The following is a 15,307-nucleotide window of genomic DNA, read 5'->3' as shown; positions in this document are numbered from 1 at the left end:
TAGGTATGGCATATATTTGGAGAGCCTATTAGCTAGAATGTTAGAATAAATTTTAAGGTCCGAATTTAGCAATGCAATAGGTCTATAATTAGTACACTCTAGAGGATCTTTACCTGGTTTGGAAATAACATTGATATGGGAGCATGACATGAAAGGTGGGATAGGTTTACCTTGTAAAAAGTCATTAAATAAATACACTAAATAGGGGAGCAAGTGTGGCAAAAAGGTTTTGTAATATAAGTAAGGTAACCCGTCAGGGCCTGGGGCCTTATGTGAAGGGAGGTGAGAGATAACCTGTGAGACCTCCTCTCCAGTAATTGGGCTGTTAAGGTGTTCCGCCTTCAAACGGGGAAGATTCAGGTCTACTAGATATGAGCTTTGTGCCTGATGTACCGTGTGGTACAAGTGTGTGTATAGTATTGTTCAAACCGGGAGGCTATATGAGAGGGGTCATATTTAAGAACACCTTTCGCATCCTTAATGGCCATAGGGGATAAGTTAATTTGTGTGTCCCTCAGTTTACGTGCTAATAGCGTATCGGCCTTGTCGTCCCTATGATAATAGATTTGTTTAGTTCTTTGCATCAGCCAGCTAACTTTCCTCAACTCTAGGGCCCATAATTTAGAGTGGAGGGAAGTCACCTCCCGCAGGTGAGCCAGAGATGGACTTTTAGTAAGTCGTTCCTCTGCCACCTTTAATGCCTTCTCTGTCAAGGTGCGCTGTAGAGCGAAGTTCTTTTTAATACGGGAGCTTAGGGCCACACATTGACCCCTGATCACCGCTTTGTGAGCTTCCCAAAGGGTGGATGTGTGAGTCACTGAACCTTTATTCTCTGTAAAATAATTTTGTATGCCCACAGTGAGTGACAGTTTAGTTTCTTCATTTTTAAGGAGAAAGTCATTCAGTCTCCAGTGGCAGATCCTGGTCTTAAAAAGGGGCAAATAAAACCTCCAGGGTGATCAGAGCATGGTCAGACCATGAAATAGGATGTATATCCGCGGAGGCACTATTTCTCAGTAACCGTAAATTAACAAATAAGTAATCAATGCGGGTGTGTGTTTTGTGGGGGGGAGAATAAAAGGAGTATTGTCTACTTGTGGGGTGCTGGATCCGCCAGCTGTCATACAGTTGATGGCGTCTAATAAGCTGTCTGAAAAGTTTGGAGTGCTGCAGAACATTTGGAGGTGGGGGAGATGTGAACACAGACATTCTGTCTTGTGTAGGGGAGAAAATAGAATTAAAGTCACCCTCAACCACCAGATAGGTGTGTGTGAAATCTTCCAGAAGGGCCAGAGTTCTAGTAAGAAACTTAATCTGACCTGTGTTAGGAGCATAAAGGTTGCACAATGTCAGAGGGACGCCTCGGAGGGTACCATGCAGGATAAGAAATCTTCCCTCAGAGTCAGCTATTGTACGTGTGGGGGAGAATTTAAAGGAATCCCGAATTAAAATTGCAACCCCCGCCCGCTTTTTAGGGGGGGAATTAGCCACATAAACTCCTGGGTAATATTTAGAGGCAAAATTAAAAGTACCCGTGTTATCAAAGTGTGTCTCTTGTAAAAAGACCACCTCCGCCGATTGGCGTTTAAGTTCTCTAAGTCACAATTTCCTTTTGGTGTTGGAATTCAAACCCTGTGCATTAAGGGATAAAATTCTTGCAGCCATAATAGAATGGAAAAAAAGTGAGTTATGTGCAGACCCATCTGGTATTCATAGATCCCTGAGTACAGATCAAGCCTTTTTTCTAAAGTGCATGTGAAGGGATACGAAAATCGCCCTCTTGGGGAAGGTGGGGAGTTTGGTGGGCAGTAGCAAGGGAAAACTATCGCTATAAAAAACAAAATCATGGAAAAAAAACAAAAACATACATATAAGCAACCAACCAGGGTAAAGTAGTCGCACCCCAGCGACCATGGGGTGTTCAGTATATGCCGATCCCCGTGCCTCAAAAAGGGGCAGCAGGGAAGAAACATCCGTGACAGACACTTCAACACCCCCACAGGGGTCAAAGACCCAGCAATCTCCGGAACAATCACCAGGAAAATCCCCTGTCAACATAACATGAGTGGCACCAGCTAGCAAACATCAGTATAGCCTCCACGGAGGGGCTCCCCACCACAGCCGAGCAAGTCGGCCCCGACACAGAGCACCCCCCAGGGGCAAAAAGGCAATCCAGCGGCATTCGTGAAAAAAGGGTAAATATACAACCTGGTATAGCATAAAAAGGCAGCACTTATTTAGGTAAACAAAATCAAGTTATACAACATTTAGTAAACCATGTTGTGCTAAGGCATATTCATGAAGTACTTAGGCCAGGTCACAGATCCAGACCCATGCCTAGGGCAGTAAAAAAAAAAAAAAAATGCGCTCCAGACAAAGGTTGACCAACATAAGCCATACAGTAGCTCATCAGTGGTAAGAGATCATGATATCTAAGCCAGATGACATCCCACCCAGTGTGCGTCGGCGCGGGAGGGAGGCGGGGCGGCAAATTCAAAATTTTGCATTGAGTTCCTTTGTCCATCCGGGAAGTTTGGGCAAAGCTATACCCATATCTCGGCAGAAGGCAGGTAAGTCCTCCGGATAGCGTAGAACAGCCGTTTTCCCCTCATTGCAGGCTGTTAGGCACAACGGAAAACCCCAGCGATAGGGGATGCGTTGATTCCGAAGCAAGGTGAGGAGAGGTTGCAGGAGCCGTCCTTGTTGCAGGGTGTGCCATGATGAGTCCTGAAAAAGCTGTAAGTGGGCTCCGTCAAATTCCAAGTTGCATATATTCCGTGCAGCAGCCATGATCTCAGTTTTCAAATCTGCATCAGCTAAGTGGCAAAGGACATCACGTGGCCTTGAGGACGAAGCAGGTTGCTGGGTGGCTCTATAGGCCATGAGTATTCCCACATCTTGTGAGGAAGGGCGCCCCAGGAGGAGGTTAAAAAAAGCCTGCAGAACCAATTTTAGGTCCGGGCCACGGGTGGCTTCAGGCAGCCCACAAACTCTAATATTATTCCTGGGGCCCCTATTGTCCATATCCTCTATATGATGGTACAAATCTCTGATCTTCAAATGGTACTCCCGGGATTTGTGGGTAAGGAGCTCAATATCTCCCTTAGCTTGGTGCAAGTTTTCATCTATAGCTTCCACTCTCCCAGCCAGAGACTGCAAATCAGTGCGGAGGACCCCAATTTCAGAGTGAAATGTTGCTTGAACCTCAGTTATCAGTAGTTGAAAATCAGCTTTAGTAGGTAACATCTGGAGGTTAGTCTGCCATGTATGCGGCAAAGCGTCCACTACCTGGCCCTGATTCTGTTTGCAAGGGTGAAATGGCTCTACAGGAGCATGAGCCCTAAGGGACCTGTCCCATAGGATAAGATAAACTGGGTGTGCACAATGAAGGACCCAGGGGGGGAAAACAAGCTTTCAGCGGTCTACAGGGTGCTGGGTTAGTTATTACTTGGGTGCCCCCAATTGTCCCCAGCATAGGAGAGGAAACCGTCTCAGGTCTAAAGGCTAAGGGCACAGTATCATCCAGGGGGGAGCAGGAGGTATTAGGTGAAGCAGAAGTGTCCCCATCATGATGAGTCCCAGGAGAGGGTGGGGGCTCAGAGCAGGGGGAGAGACTCAGCCCTGCAGGCTCCTCTGCAGCCTGGTCGTCTCTGTCCTGCTGCAGGATGATTTGATTGTCCACTGCTGAGCCTGAAGAGGCTGCCAATGGGTCTGCTGCTGCAGACATGCGGAGATGGTGTGCAGCTGAAGACTCTTCTGCAGGCCACGTGTGCTGAGGAGGGGAAGAAGCCGGCCCCATCTTAGGATGCTGGGGAGCAGCTGGAGCGTCTCCTATGAAAGCTCTAATCGAGGGCTGAGAGGAGCTGTGGTGCTGGGAAGGGGAGGGGGGAAGCCTCCCTCCCTTAGATCTCTTCTGTTTGCCCATGTGAAGCCTCGGATGCCGGTGGAGCTGCTGAAATCGAGCTGGTGCCTGGAGAGCTGGAGAATCAAGCAGCCATCTCAGGAGACAGCCAAGCCACGCCCCCAGTGTGGTCCTTTTTCACGCCGAAAGATGAACTGGTGTGTAGCAATCCGCATCCTGTACCTCAGACAGATTCACAGAGGACAGGCCGGATCACATTTGGGTGCAAGAACCACAAACCAAAGTGGGAGCAGTACTTGCGTTGTCTTGAAGGAGGTGCAACCACGTGATCGTTTCTTCTCCACCTCCCAACTGTCATTGCTAGTACATCTCAGGAGCTTGGTGCCAGCCAGACTTCCAGCTGTGAGGAAATATCAGCTTCTAGCCGCGGGTTTTGTGGCGTGGGAGGATGCCACAAGATGGGTACTCCGGTGAGCCCTTCACCTCCTCTACCTCCCAGTCTCGTCAGCCCACTCTACCAGAGTTATGCACAAGACATCAGGTTATGGGCCGAACCAACAAAAGAGTAATTGAGCTCAATTCGCGTCTAGCCAAACTATTGGCCTTGCAGCTACTGCCGTACAGCATTGTAGACTCTGCTCCCTTTTGTGACCTGATGGCCTGTATCAAGCTTCGGTGGAATATACAAAGCAGACATTACTTCTCCCGCACAGCTGCTCCCAGGTTACATGCACATGTAATGAGTAACCTCTCCTGGGCATTGGCATCCTCAGTGTTCTAGTCAAATCCACGTCACCATGGACAGCTGGACAACCAGGCACGGATTGGGAGACTACAGGTCCTTCACCACTCACTGGGTGGCCTTCCATAGCTCAGTGGGCGGTAGTCTGGAAGAGGCAATTCAGCACCTGGTACCCCTGCTGACGGGTGTGCTGGAAAAGCATAGGCCACCCCAGTCCTCTCTCTCCTCCTTCATTCCTTCTACCAGCAAACCCTCTCTTTTCGTCACTCCTCCTGAAAGGCTAGCAGCGGAGGACACTGGTTAAGCTGATATGCCACTACAGCTTCCTCAAGCACACGCATTGCCAAGCAGTGGTGTCCTTTTGGAAGAAAAGTCACACCACCAGAGAACTCTTGTCTGCTTTGCACAGAGAGGTTGAGGCTTGGCTGATGCCCTCCCTCCTCACAACCGGCAACAATGGGGCCAACCTTGTGGCCGCATTGCACATGGGCCTGCATAACACATGTGCCCTGCTTTGCGCACGTACTGAACCTGGTGCAGAAGTTCCTCTGCACATCCCCAAGACTGCAGGACCTGAGACAGGCTTGCTATATCTGCAGCCATGTATGTCGATTTCCCCCACTGCCGCCGTGGCGCTTGGCAAGATTCAGCGCCAACACAGGCTTCCACTGCATAGACTGATTTGTGACACTGTGACTAGATGGAACTCCACCCTGCACATGCTCCAGCGTCTGTGTGAGCAAAAGCTAGCCATCTGCCATTACTTGGTCAGGGTGGTGCATGGAGGCAGTGGGGCCCTTTGTAAAGCCAGAGCTTTACAAAGTGAGCTTTTTACCATTGACCAGTGGTTGCAGATGGAGACACTGTGCAAGGTTCTGGCCCTCTTTGAGCAGGCCACAAACGTTGAGTCGGGAGCGGTCAGGCTGGAACAAGGTCATACTCATCATCTTTCTGCTTGATAATACCCTGTGTGGCCATGGGGGAGGAGGATGAGGGTGACATTACCCTCCGAAGCATAATTCATAGGAGGATGAGCCCAGGGAACCTCTCTTTCATATGTGTCCACATGTTGCGATGCTTACAGAGGGACCCCCGCATTTGCAGTATCAAAAAACAGGATGATTACTGGCTCGCCACCCTTCTGGATCACCGCTCCAAAGACAAAATGTCACAGTTTCTACCCAACAGGGCGCAAGAGAAAGAAAAAGTGACCGCTGGCCAAACAAGTGTCTGTGAACCCCCACGGCCCCTGTGTTGAGTCTGTGGCTGCCTATCACCAAACTTCGTCAGCTGAGCCTGCCTCGACTGAGTTTTTCTGCTAGTTCTAGCAACCACCAGGGGTGGCATTCATCGCCAGTGTCATGCCTGCCATTGTGCCATGTAGCAAAATACTTTACATCTCTGCTGCTTCCGGGAGGCCAACAAACTGCAGATGAAAACCCCCAGTACTTCCACACTGATAAGTACCATTGCTTTTGCCTAGTTTTTTCCGCTAAGTATTGTAAGATTAAGGGTTGGCATTCATGTCATCCACTTAATGATGCAAACTACCAATATTGTCTACCTTTCCTAATGCTTCTGGCACCACAGACAACAGCAACAGTGCTGGCTCATAATGATCTTGGTCTGGCCCACCTACGTTTAATCACAGTTCATAGTTCATTTTGGTATTACACACTTCGGGGTGTCATTGAAGATGCACTATACTCAGCTCTAGATGCCAGTTACCAATGCAGTCCACGCTCCGTCTCAGGGCCCACCGCCTTTTCCTGATGCTGTTGCTGCTGCCGCCTGTAAGTACTCAATTCACTATAATTGTATTACACACTTCTGGGTGTCACTGACGATGCACTACACCCAGCTCTAGATGCCAGTAATTAGTGTTGTTCGAATTTGACCCTCCCACAATGCCTAGGGACCTCCCCCATGATGCCTAGAGCCCTAAAATAACAGCAGGGATGCTCCCCTCCATGTTTGTTGTGGCAGGCAGCCGATTGGCTGTCTGTCACTGCATGCCACACAGGCAGCCATTGGCCTATATAAGGCCAGGGCGTGCCTGCATTTACCACTTTTGACAGAGATTTGCTAGCATCACAACCTTTCTGTGCTGCTTGGCTTGTTTTGTCAAAATGAAAAAAGTGCTTTACTTTGTTAGACTGTGTCATACTCACACTATTAGTCAGATAGATAGTTGGATTGTACTGTATTGGTGCAGTCCTGAAATCTACTGTACTCAGATAGATAGAATGTTTCACTGTTAGATAGATCGATTGATAGATAAACAGTCAGTGTGTTACATACACGCAGCCAGAGGCAGGGTCCCCTTGCTGACTGCGTGCACAGTATCACACTTGTACTGAGAGACAGACGCAGTGTATACTGCAGTATATATTTTGTATACTGTGCTGCACATTACAAGCGTCACCACTGAAGTAAACTGCTGCATACAACACACACAGCACACTTGCATTTTTGGTGTCAACCCCCCCTCCCCATCAATAAAAAAAATCCACATACTGTACAAATTGACATATAGCATATTAGCTACAAAGTATGTTGCAGTGTGCCAAGCCACACAAAAAAATTTCTACAATGTTTGGCCAAACACGAAAGGGCAGCTTTGGTAGGGGTAGCAAGCAAAGCAGTATGAGTTTGTTTTTAGCTGCAGACCCAAGAACAAGAAGCGCTGTTGTTGGTGGTGGGCGTCCATTATTGCCACACCATGAACAAGAGGGAGTGGAGTACATGACCCAGCCTGGGTCAAGTGATTGTACCCCCTTTTCATCCCACTCCCACACACAGGCCTTACAGGTGTCCCAAACAGTCCATGATACACCTGATCCTCCTAGTTCTTCATCATCTGCAACCTGCAAAGCCAGGACCCACTGGGCTACTGGGTATTCAAGCTTGAGCAGTGGCCGGAGCTGGCAGAACATGCCATTCAGATCCTTGCCTGCCCAGCCACAAGTGTGTTATCTGAAAGAGCGTTCAGTGCAGCTGGGGGCGTAGTCAGTGACAAACGGATTCGGCTCTCCGCAGAAAATGTCCACCGAATCACTTTTATTAAAATGAATAAAGCTTGGATCGACAATGACTTTTACACACCCTCTGAGAGTGTACTGATTAGTCATCAACTGCTGCACGGACATCTTGATGGGAAGATCATGTTGACAGCCTTCGGCATCTCCTTCTACTCCTCCCCCAGTGGCCCTCTACCTCTACTCTGTCTCTGAGGTTTTTAACTTGCAATGGAGCTGTGTAACTAGCTAATTTTTTTTTACCAAGCACCTCCCTCAGGGCCCTCTGCCTATCTACTTTGAGGCCTATATCACTTGTAATGGAGCTGTGTGATTCATATTTAAATATTTGTATTTTTAGTAGAGAAATACATACATTTTTTCTGATAGCAAGTGGTATCATATTTAAATATCTGTATTTTTTTTTTACAGAAATACAGAAATGTTTCTGTTTATTTTGATAGATTGCAAGAGTTAGCATAAATTATGATAACTTTTGCAATCTTATCCAAGTAAACAGAAAAACGTATGTATTTCTGTAAAAAAAAATAGATATTTATTTCAGGCTACAACTTACAAAAAAGCCATAAAAATGTATGTATTTCTCTCCAAAAAATACAGATAAAATTATGATTCATAATTATCAGTATTTTTTAGAGAGAAATACAGATTTTTTTATGGCTATTTAGATAGATAGCAAGTGGTATTAGAATTAAATATCTGTTGAACAAGATTAGGGACAGATTCTCAGTAGGAACAGATTGGAATCTCGTTCATTCATTCATGTCTTCAATAGCTACAGCTTCGACACTGTCCATTTAGGTGATGGCCTCAACTTCTAATTCCCTCCTTGCTCTGTCTCAGGGCCCACTGCCTCCTCCTCATGCTGTTACTGCTGCCGCCTGCCCAGTACCCAGCTCTAGATTCCAGCTACCAATGCTGTCCACGCTCCGTCTCAGAGCCCACCGCCTCCTCTTCCTGCTGTTACTGCTGCACGCCCCAGGCTTAATCAATATGAGCCATAGGGATGCAGGTATACTTCCGATGAGCCAGCTGATTCAAGTGGGTGGCATCTTTAACCCTGGAGCGCATCTTGAAGCGTAAGTGGAAGTGCAAGTCAATCACATCAAATTGGTGCAAATCTGCCAGTGTGGCGCTGTAGAAATTCCCTTCTATGATGTCCCAGCAAAAATTAGGAAATGGGTACTCTAGCACTTCGCCAGCTTTGAATCCAACAGACATGGACGTGTTGCATATCACCAGACATTTGGGGCTCAGCACCTCAGTGAGCCGAATAAACAGGTGGTCCAGGTTGGTTTTGTACATTTGCAGTGATTGCTCATGATACCTGATAACATCCTATATACACCAGTTGATGATGACAACGTCGGGCTGAGGTCCATGTTGGAAGTTGGCCAGCACGTTCTCTATGTACTCCGAAGAAACACGGGTCAGGAAATAGAACCGTACAAGTTGGTGGTCAGTTCTGTAATGACGGACTTGGCGGTAAATTATGGCATTGTGCATTTCTACCAGAGATCCCCCAACGTGTCGTTTGCATGTGACATGTCACCTTTCCCTTTCAGCTGCTTCTCAGTCCCAAAGTCATCATTCTGCGGTATTTTCACAAGATCCTTGTTGACAGATCTTTGAATGGAGTCTCCCAAGACGGCCACATACTTGTTGTGGAGAAGTCTCTGACGTCTGCTGAGCTCAATAACTTCATGGGTCAATGTGTTCATCCAGGACCTCTCGGTTCCCATTAAATATACCAGTGTTTCCCATCTCATCCCCCCAACATTTACAGAGGGACTGCTGTCCCACGTCCCAGTTCCGAGGTAACATACAAAGAAATTTAGTCCGATAAAGTGTGGTACTGATGGATGAAGCAGAAGATGTGGCCTTCTACATTCAATCACAAATTTCAGATTACACACTTCGGGGTGTCATTAAAGATGCACTACACCCAGCTCTAGATGCCAGTTACTAATGCCTTCCATACTCCATCTCAGGGCCTGCTATCAAGTGAAAGCACATGAAAGGAAACGGGGCTTGGCATAATCAGTGGGGAAAGAAAATCCTGTTGAGCTTGAGTCTAGCCTGGCCTCTAGAGCTGGTTACTAGACAGTGGGCAGGCAGCAGCGGTAATAGCAGGATAAGTAGGCGGTGGGCCCTGAGTAGTGTGGATGGCATTGTTAACTGGCATCTAGAGATGGGTACTGGGAGGAGGAGGCGGTGGGCCCTGAGACGGAGTATGGACAACATTATTGTCTTGCATTTAAAGTCATGTACTGGGCAGGTGGCAGCATCATTTACAGTAGGAGGAGAAGGCGGTGGGCTCTGAGACAGAGTGTGGACAGCATTAGTTTCTGTCATCTAAAGTCAGGTACTGGGCAGGTGGCAGCATCATATACAGCAGGAGGAAGAGGCAGTGGGCTAAGACAGAGTATGGACGGCATTAGTTTCTGGCATCTAAAGTCAGGTACTGGGCAGGTAGCAGCATCATTTACAGCAAGAGGAGGAGGCGGTGGGCCGAGATGAAGTATGGACGGCATTCATTTCTGGCATCTAAAGTCAGTAACTGTGCAGGTGGCAGCATCATTTACAAGCAGGAGGAGGAGGCGGTGGGCTCTGAGACGGATTGTAGACTGCATTAGTATCTTGCATCTAGAGTTGGGTACTGGGAAGGCGGCAGCAGTAACAGGCAGTAGGAGGCGGTGGGCCCTGGTACGGAGCGTGGACCACATTGGAGGTTGAGCCCATAACCTCTATGGACAGTGTAGAAGCTGTAGCTAATTGAGACATTAATGGATTAACGAAAATCACACTTTCCATACCTACTATCTAGTGAAACCACATAATAGGTAACGGACTTGGTGGAATATGCGGGGAAGTACATACATTTTTTATCATTTGTGGATATCTAGCAAGTGCTATCACAGTTAAATATATGTATTTGTTTCACATAAATACATACATTTTTATGGGTTTTAAGATATATATCCAAGTGCTATCAGAATTAAATATCTGTTTTGTTGTATAATAATACATCAGTTTTTATGGCTTTAGGGATATATAGCAAAGTGGGATCAGAAGTAAAGATCTGTATTTTCTGTAGAGAAATATAGAATTTTTTATGGTCCTTTGGATCGATACAAAGTGCTATCAGAATTAAATATCTAGATTTTTGGAAGAAAAATATAGAAATTTTTATGGCTTTGGAGATATATAGCAAAGTGGGATCGAAATGAAATATCTCTATTTTTTGGAGAGAAATACTGAATTTTTTATGAGTTTTAGGGTAGATACCAAGTGCTATCATAATAAAATATCTGTATTTTTTTTACAGAAATACAGACATTTTTAGTTTTTTTTTGATAGATTGCAAGAGATATCCTAAATTATACCTTTTGTAATATATCACAAAAAAAAAAGAAAAAATTCCATATTTATCGATAAAAAATACAGATATTTCATTATGATAGCACTTAGTATCTATCCAAAAACCCTTAAAATTTTCTTTATTTCTATAAAATAAAATATACAGATATTGAATTCTAATCCCACTTTCTATCTATCTAAATAGCCATAAAAAAATGAATTTCTCTCTAAAAAATATTTAATTATGAATCATAATTAAATATCTGTATTTTTGGGAGAGAAATACATACATCTTTATGTATTTGATAGATATCACGTGGTATCAAAATTTAATATCTGTATTTTTTTTTTAAATAAATACATTTTTTTGTTTATTTTGATAGCAAGTGGTATCAGAATTATTTATCTGTATTTTTATTACAGAAATACAGAAAATTTTCTGTGTTCTTTCATAGATAGCAACTTGCTATCTATCAAAATAAACAGAAAAACTTCTGTATTTCTGTAAAAAAATACAGATATTTATTTTTGATAGCACTATCCAAAAGGACAGAAAAATGTATATATTTCTCTACTAAAAATACAAATATTTCATTATGAATCACACAGCTTCATTACAAGTGATAAAGGCCTCAAAGTAGATAAAGGTAAAGGGTCCTGAGGGGCGTGCTCGGTAAAAAAATATTTGCCAGTTACACAGCTCCATTGCAAGTTATAGAAATCAGAGAAAGAGTAGAGGGCCACTAGGGTGAGGAGTAGAAGATCATGCCGAAAGGCTGTGAACGTGCTCTTCCCATCAAGATGTCCGTGCAGTAGTTGACGACTAATAGTACACTCTGCAGAGGGGGTGTTGAAGTCATTGCCGATCCAAGCCTTATTCATTTTGATAAAAGTGATTCGGTCGACATTTTCTGTGGAGAGCCGAATCCGTTTGTCACTCACTATAGGCATAACGTACTGTGGGTTTGCACAGAGGAATGCGTAATGGAACGCATTGGAGTCCACCAGCCGGCAAGGGAGGAGCTCTAACACAATCAGCTGTGCAATTGCCGCATTGATCAGCTTTGTTTTGGGGTCATCTGTGCCATATTTCCTCTTGCGCTCCAGCATCTGGGGGCTAGTAGGTTAGATGCTGCTAATGCTAACCACAGAAACATTGGACGAGGGGGTAGAAGTTGTGGGGGATGGCAATGATGCCTGGTCCTGACTGCTAGCAACGCCACAAACAGCAGCCGATCTGCGTTGGAGCTCCTGCTCACCGCTGGTGGAGCCTGAAAAAGGTAATGATCGGCTACGTGCCCCACTCAAATTGCTGGTAGCAGCATGGGAAACTTTAGTGGCAGAAGGAGGAAAGGCAGCGGAGGAGGATCGAGTAGTTGGAGCTTGCTTCTTCAGAGTAGGTGGTCGCACAGAGCTCTGTGCTTTGATCAGTTGTTCCCGCCAGGTTACTGGGTGGTGGCTTTTAAATGAGTGCTCATGCAACTTGTTCCAAGTTTGTTTGGGTTTTTGCCTCGTTTCAAGTGTTGAGCACACAGTTTACAGATGACCATAGTGTTGTCATCACTATGGACATTATAAAATACCCACACTGGCGAATATTTAACTGGGCCGAAAGGTGCTCTTGTGCTCTTGGTGGCGGTCCGCGGTTGTTGAGGCATAGCTGTGGTGACCGCTTCCCACGATTTACGTCTATGACTTGCCTCACTGGTAATTGAAGAATGCAGAGTGTGGGCAGCTTTTACCCTCTTCCTCCCTCTTCCCCTTTAAGGGCGCTCTGCAACCTCCTCCTCCTCTTCTTCCTCCTCCTCCTCTTCTTCCTGCCTATGATGATCTCCTTGTTTGCCCCATGTCGGATCAAGGACATCATCATCATCATTATCAGATGAGACAGTTTCCCTATATGTGCCGAAAGGAAGCAGCGGCCTTTTGGCGCCAGTTTGAATTGGCTCGTCTGGCTGAGAGTGTTCTAGTGAAAAGTAACTGGGGGTAAAGCCTGTGAACTGATTCTGTTCGTCAGATGACTCAACCAACTGAGCATCTTCAATGAATGATTGTAGCTCCGCCTCTCCAACCCCTCGGCGGGACTCCTCTACATACTGCCGTACACGTGACTTTCAAGCCGCTGATGAGGAACTAGGAGAAACAGGTGTATCATGGACTGTTTGGGACACCTGTAAGGCCTGTGTCTGGGAGTGGGATGACGAGGGGGTATAATCACGAGACCAAGGCTGGGTCATGTACTCCATGTACTTCTATGTCTTCTGCCTTCTGTGGCAATAATGGACGCCCACCACCAACAGCAGCGTTTCTTGTTTTTGGGTCTGCAGTTAAAAACAAACTCATACTGGTTTGCTTGCCACCCCTGCCAAAGCTGCCCTTTCCTTTTCGGCCAGACAGTCTACAAATGTTTTTATTTATGTGGCTTGACACCCTGCAAAATACTTTGTAGCTAATATGATATATGTATATGTCAATTTGATGGGGGGAGGGGGGTTGACACAAAAAATGCAAGTGTGCTGTGTTGTATGCAGCACTTTGCTTCAGTGGTGACACTTGTAATATGCAGCACAGTATACAAAATATGTACTGCAGTATACACTGCGTATCTATGTCTGTCTCTCAGTACAAGTGTGATACTGTGCACGCAGTCAGCGAGGGGACCCTGCCTCTGGCTGCGTGTATGTAACACACTGACTGACTATTTATCTATCTAGCTTTCTATCAATCTATCTATGTATCTATCTATCTATCTATCTATCTAGAAAACAGTGAAACACTCTACCTATCTGAGTACAGTAGATTTCAGTACTGCACAAATACAGTACAATCCAACAATCTATCTGACTAATAGTGTGAGTGTGTCACAGTCTACCAAAGTAAAGCACTTTTTTCACTTTGACAAAGAAAGCAAGTCAAGCAGCACAGAAAGGTTGTGATGCTATCAGCAAATATCTGTCAGGAGTGGTAAATGCAGGCACACCTTGGCCTTATATAGGCCAATGGCTGCCTGTGTGGCCTGTATGGAGGGGGGCATCCCTGCTCTAATTGGAGGGCCCTGTGCATCATGGGGGAGGTCCCCACTTGTTTTAATGCTTTGTGGGAGGGTCGAATTCGGGTATTCGAATGCAGCAAAATTCGGGTCGGGTCCACCTGAATTTGAACGGTCATATTCGGGTCGAACATTGGGACAACCCGAATTTGAACAACAACACTAGTATCTGGCATCTAGAGTTTTGTACTGGGCAGGCGGCAGCATCATTTTCAGCAGGAGGAGGCGGTGGGCTCTGAGACAGAGTGTGGACGGCATTAGTATCTGGCACCTACAGCCGGGTACTGGGCAGGTGGCAGCATCATTTAGATTAATTCAAAGTGGCTCCAAAAGGCCGCTGGTTCTTATCGGCACATACAGGGAAACTGTCTCTTCTGCTGATGATGATGATGAAGTGCTTGATCGTCATGGGGCGAGCAAGGAGATCATAATAGGCAGGAAGAAAAGGAGGAGGAGGTTGTAGAGCGCCCTCAAAGGGGGAGAGGGGAAAAGAGGGGAAAAGCTGCCCACACTCTGCATTCTTCACGTACCAGTGAGGCAAGTCGCAGCATCCAACCTTCCATCCCTCAGATGATGGAGCGCAAAAGGAAATATGGCCCAAATGACCCCAAAACAAAGCTGATCAATGCAGCAATTGCACAGCTGATAGCATCAGAGCTCCTCCCTTACCGGCTGGTGGACTCCAATGTGTTCTGTTACACATTTCTCTGCAGGAACCCACAGTACGTTATGCCTAAGCGACAGTATTTTGCACAAAAATGTGTTCCTGCTTTACATTGGTTGCTGGACCAAGCATGGACTGGGAAGATATATTTCCTATACAGCTTACTGGGTAACTTTGGTGGCAACAGGGGAAGATGCAGGTGCAGCAAGGCCTGCATACCTACCTCCACCCAGAGCACATCGCCATGCAATTTCCACCTCAACCTCCACTTCCACCTCCTTCTTTGACTCTTGTGCCTTAAACTATTCTTCCAGTTACACTTTGCAGTGGAGACCCAGCACCTCCTATTGGGCAGCATATGTTTACCGCCAACAAGATCCTGCAGTTTGCTATTTCGGTGCACAATTCCTACGTTGCCACGCAGTCCTGAGGTTGCGAAGCCTGTGTTCCCTCTGCTACAGGAGCCCAGCCAATTCTAAGTGCCTTGTGGGAGCAGGAGGACATATGGCTAACTCCCAACAGACTTCAGCCAGGCAAGGTCATGTGTGACAATGGGGCTATTCCGCTGGCAGCCCTGCGTTGTGGGAAAGTC

The sequence above is a fragment of the Pyxicephalus adspersus genome, chromosome 3 (assembly GCF_032062135.1).
Source record: "Pyxicephalus adspersus chromosome 3, UCB_Pads_2.0, whole genome shotgun sequence".
In the NCBI taxonomy this organism is placed as follows: domain Eukaryota; kingdom Metazoa; phylum Chordata; class Amphibia; order Anura; family Pyxicephalidae; genus Pyxicephalus; species Pyxicephalus adspersus.
Note: the sequence above shows the minus strand (reverse complement) of the source record.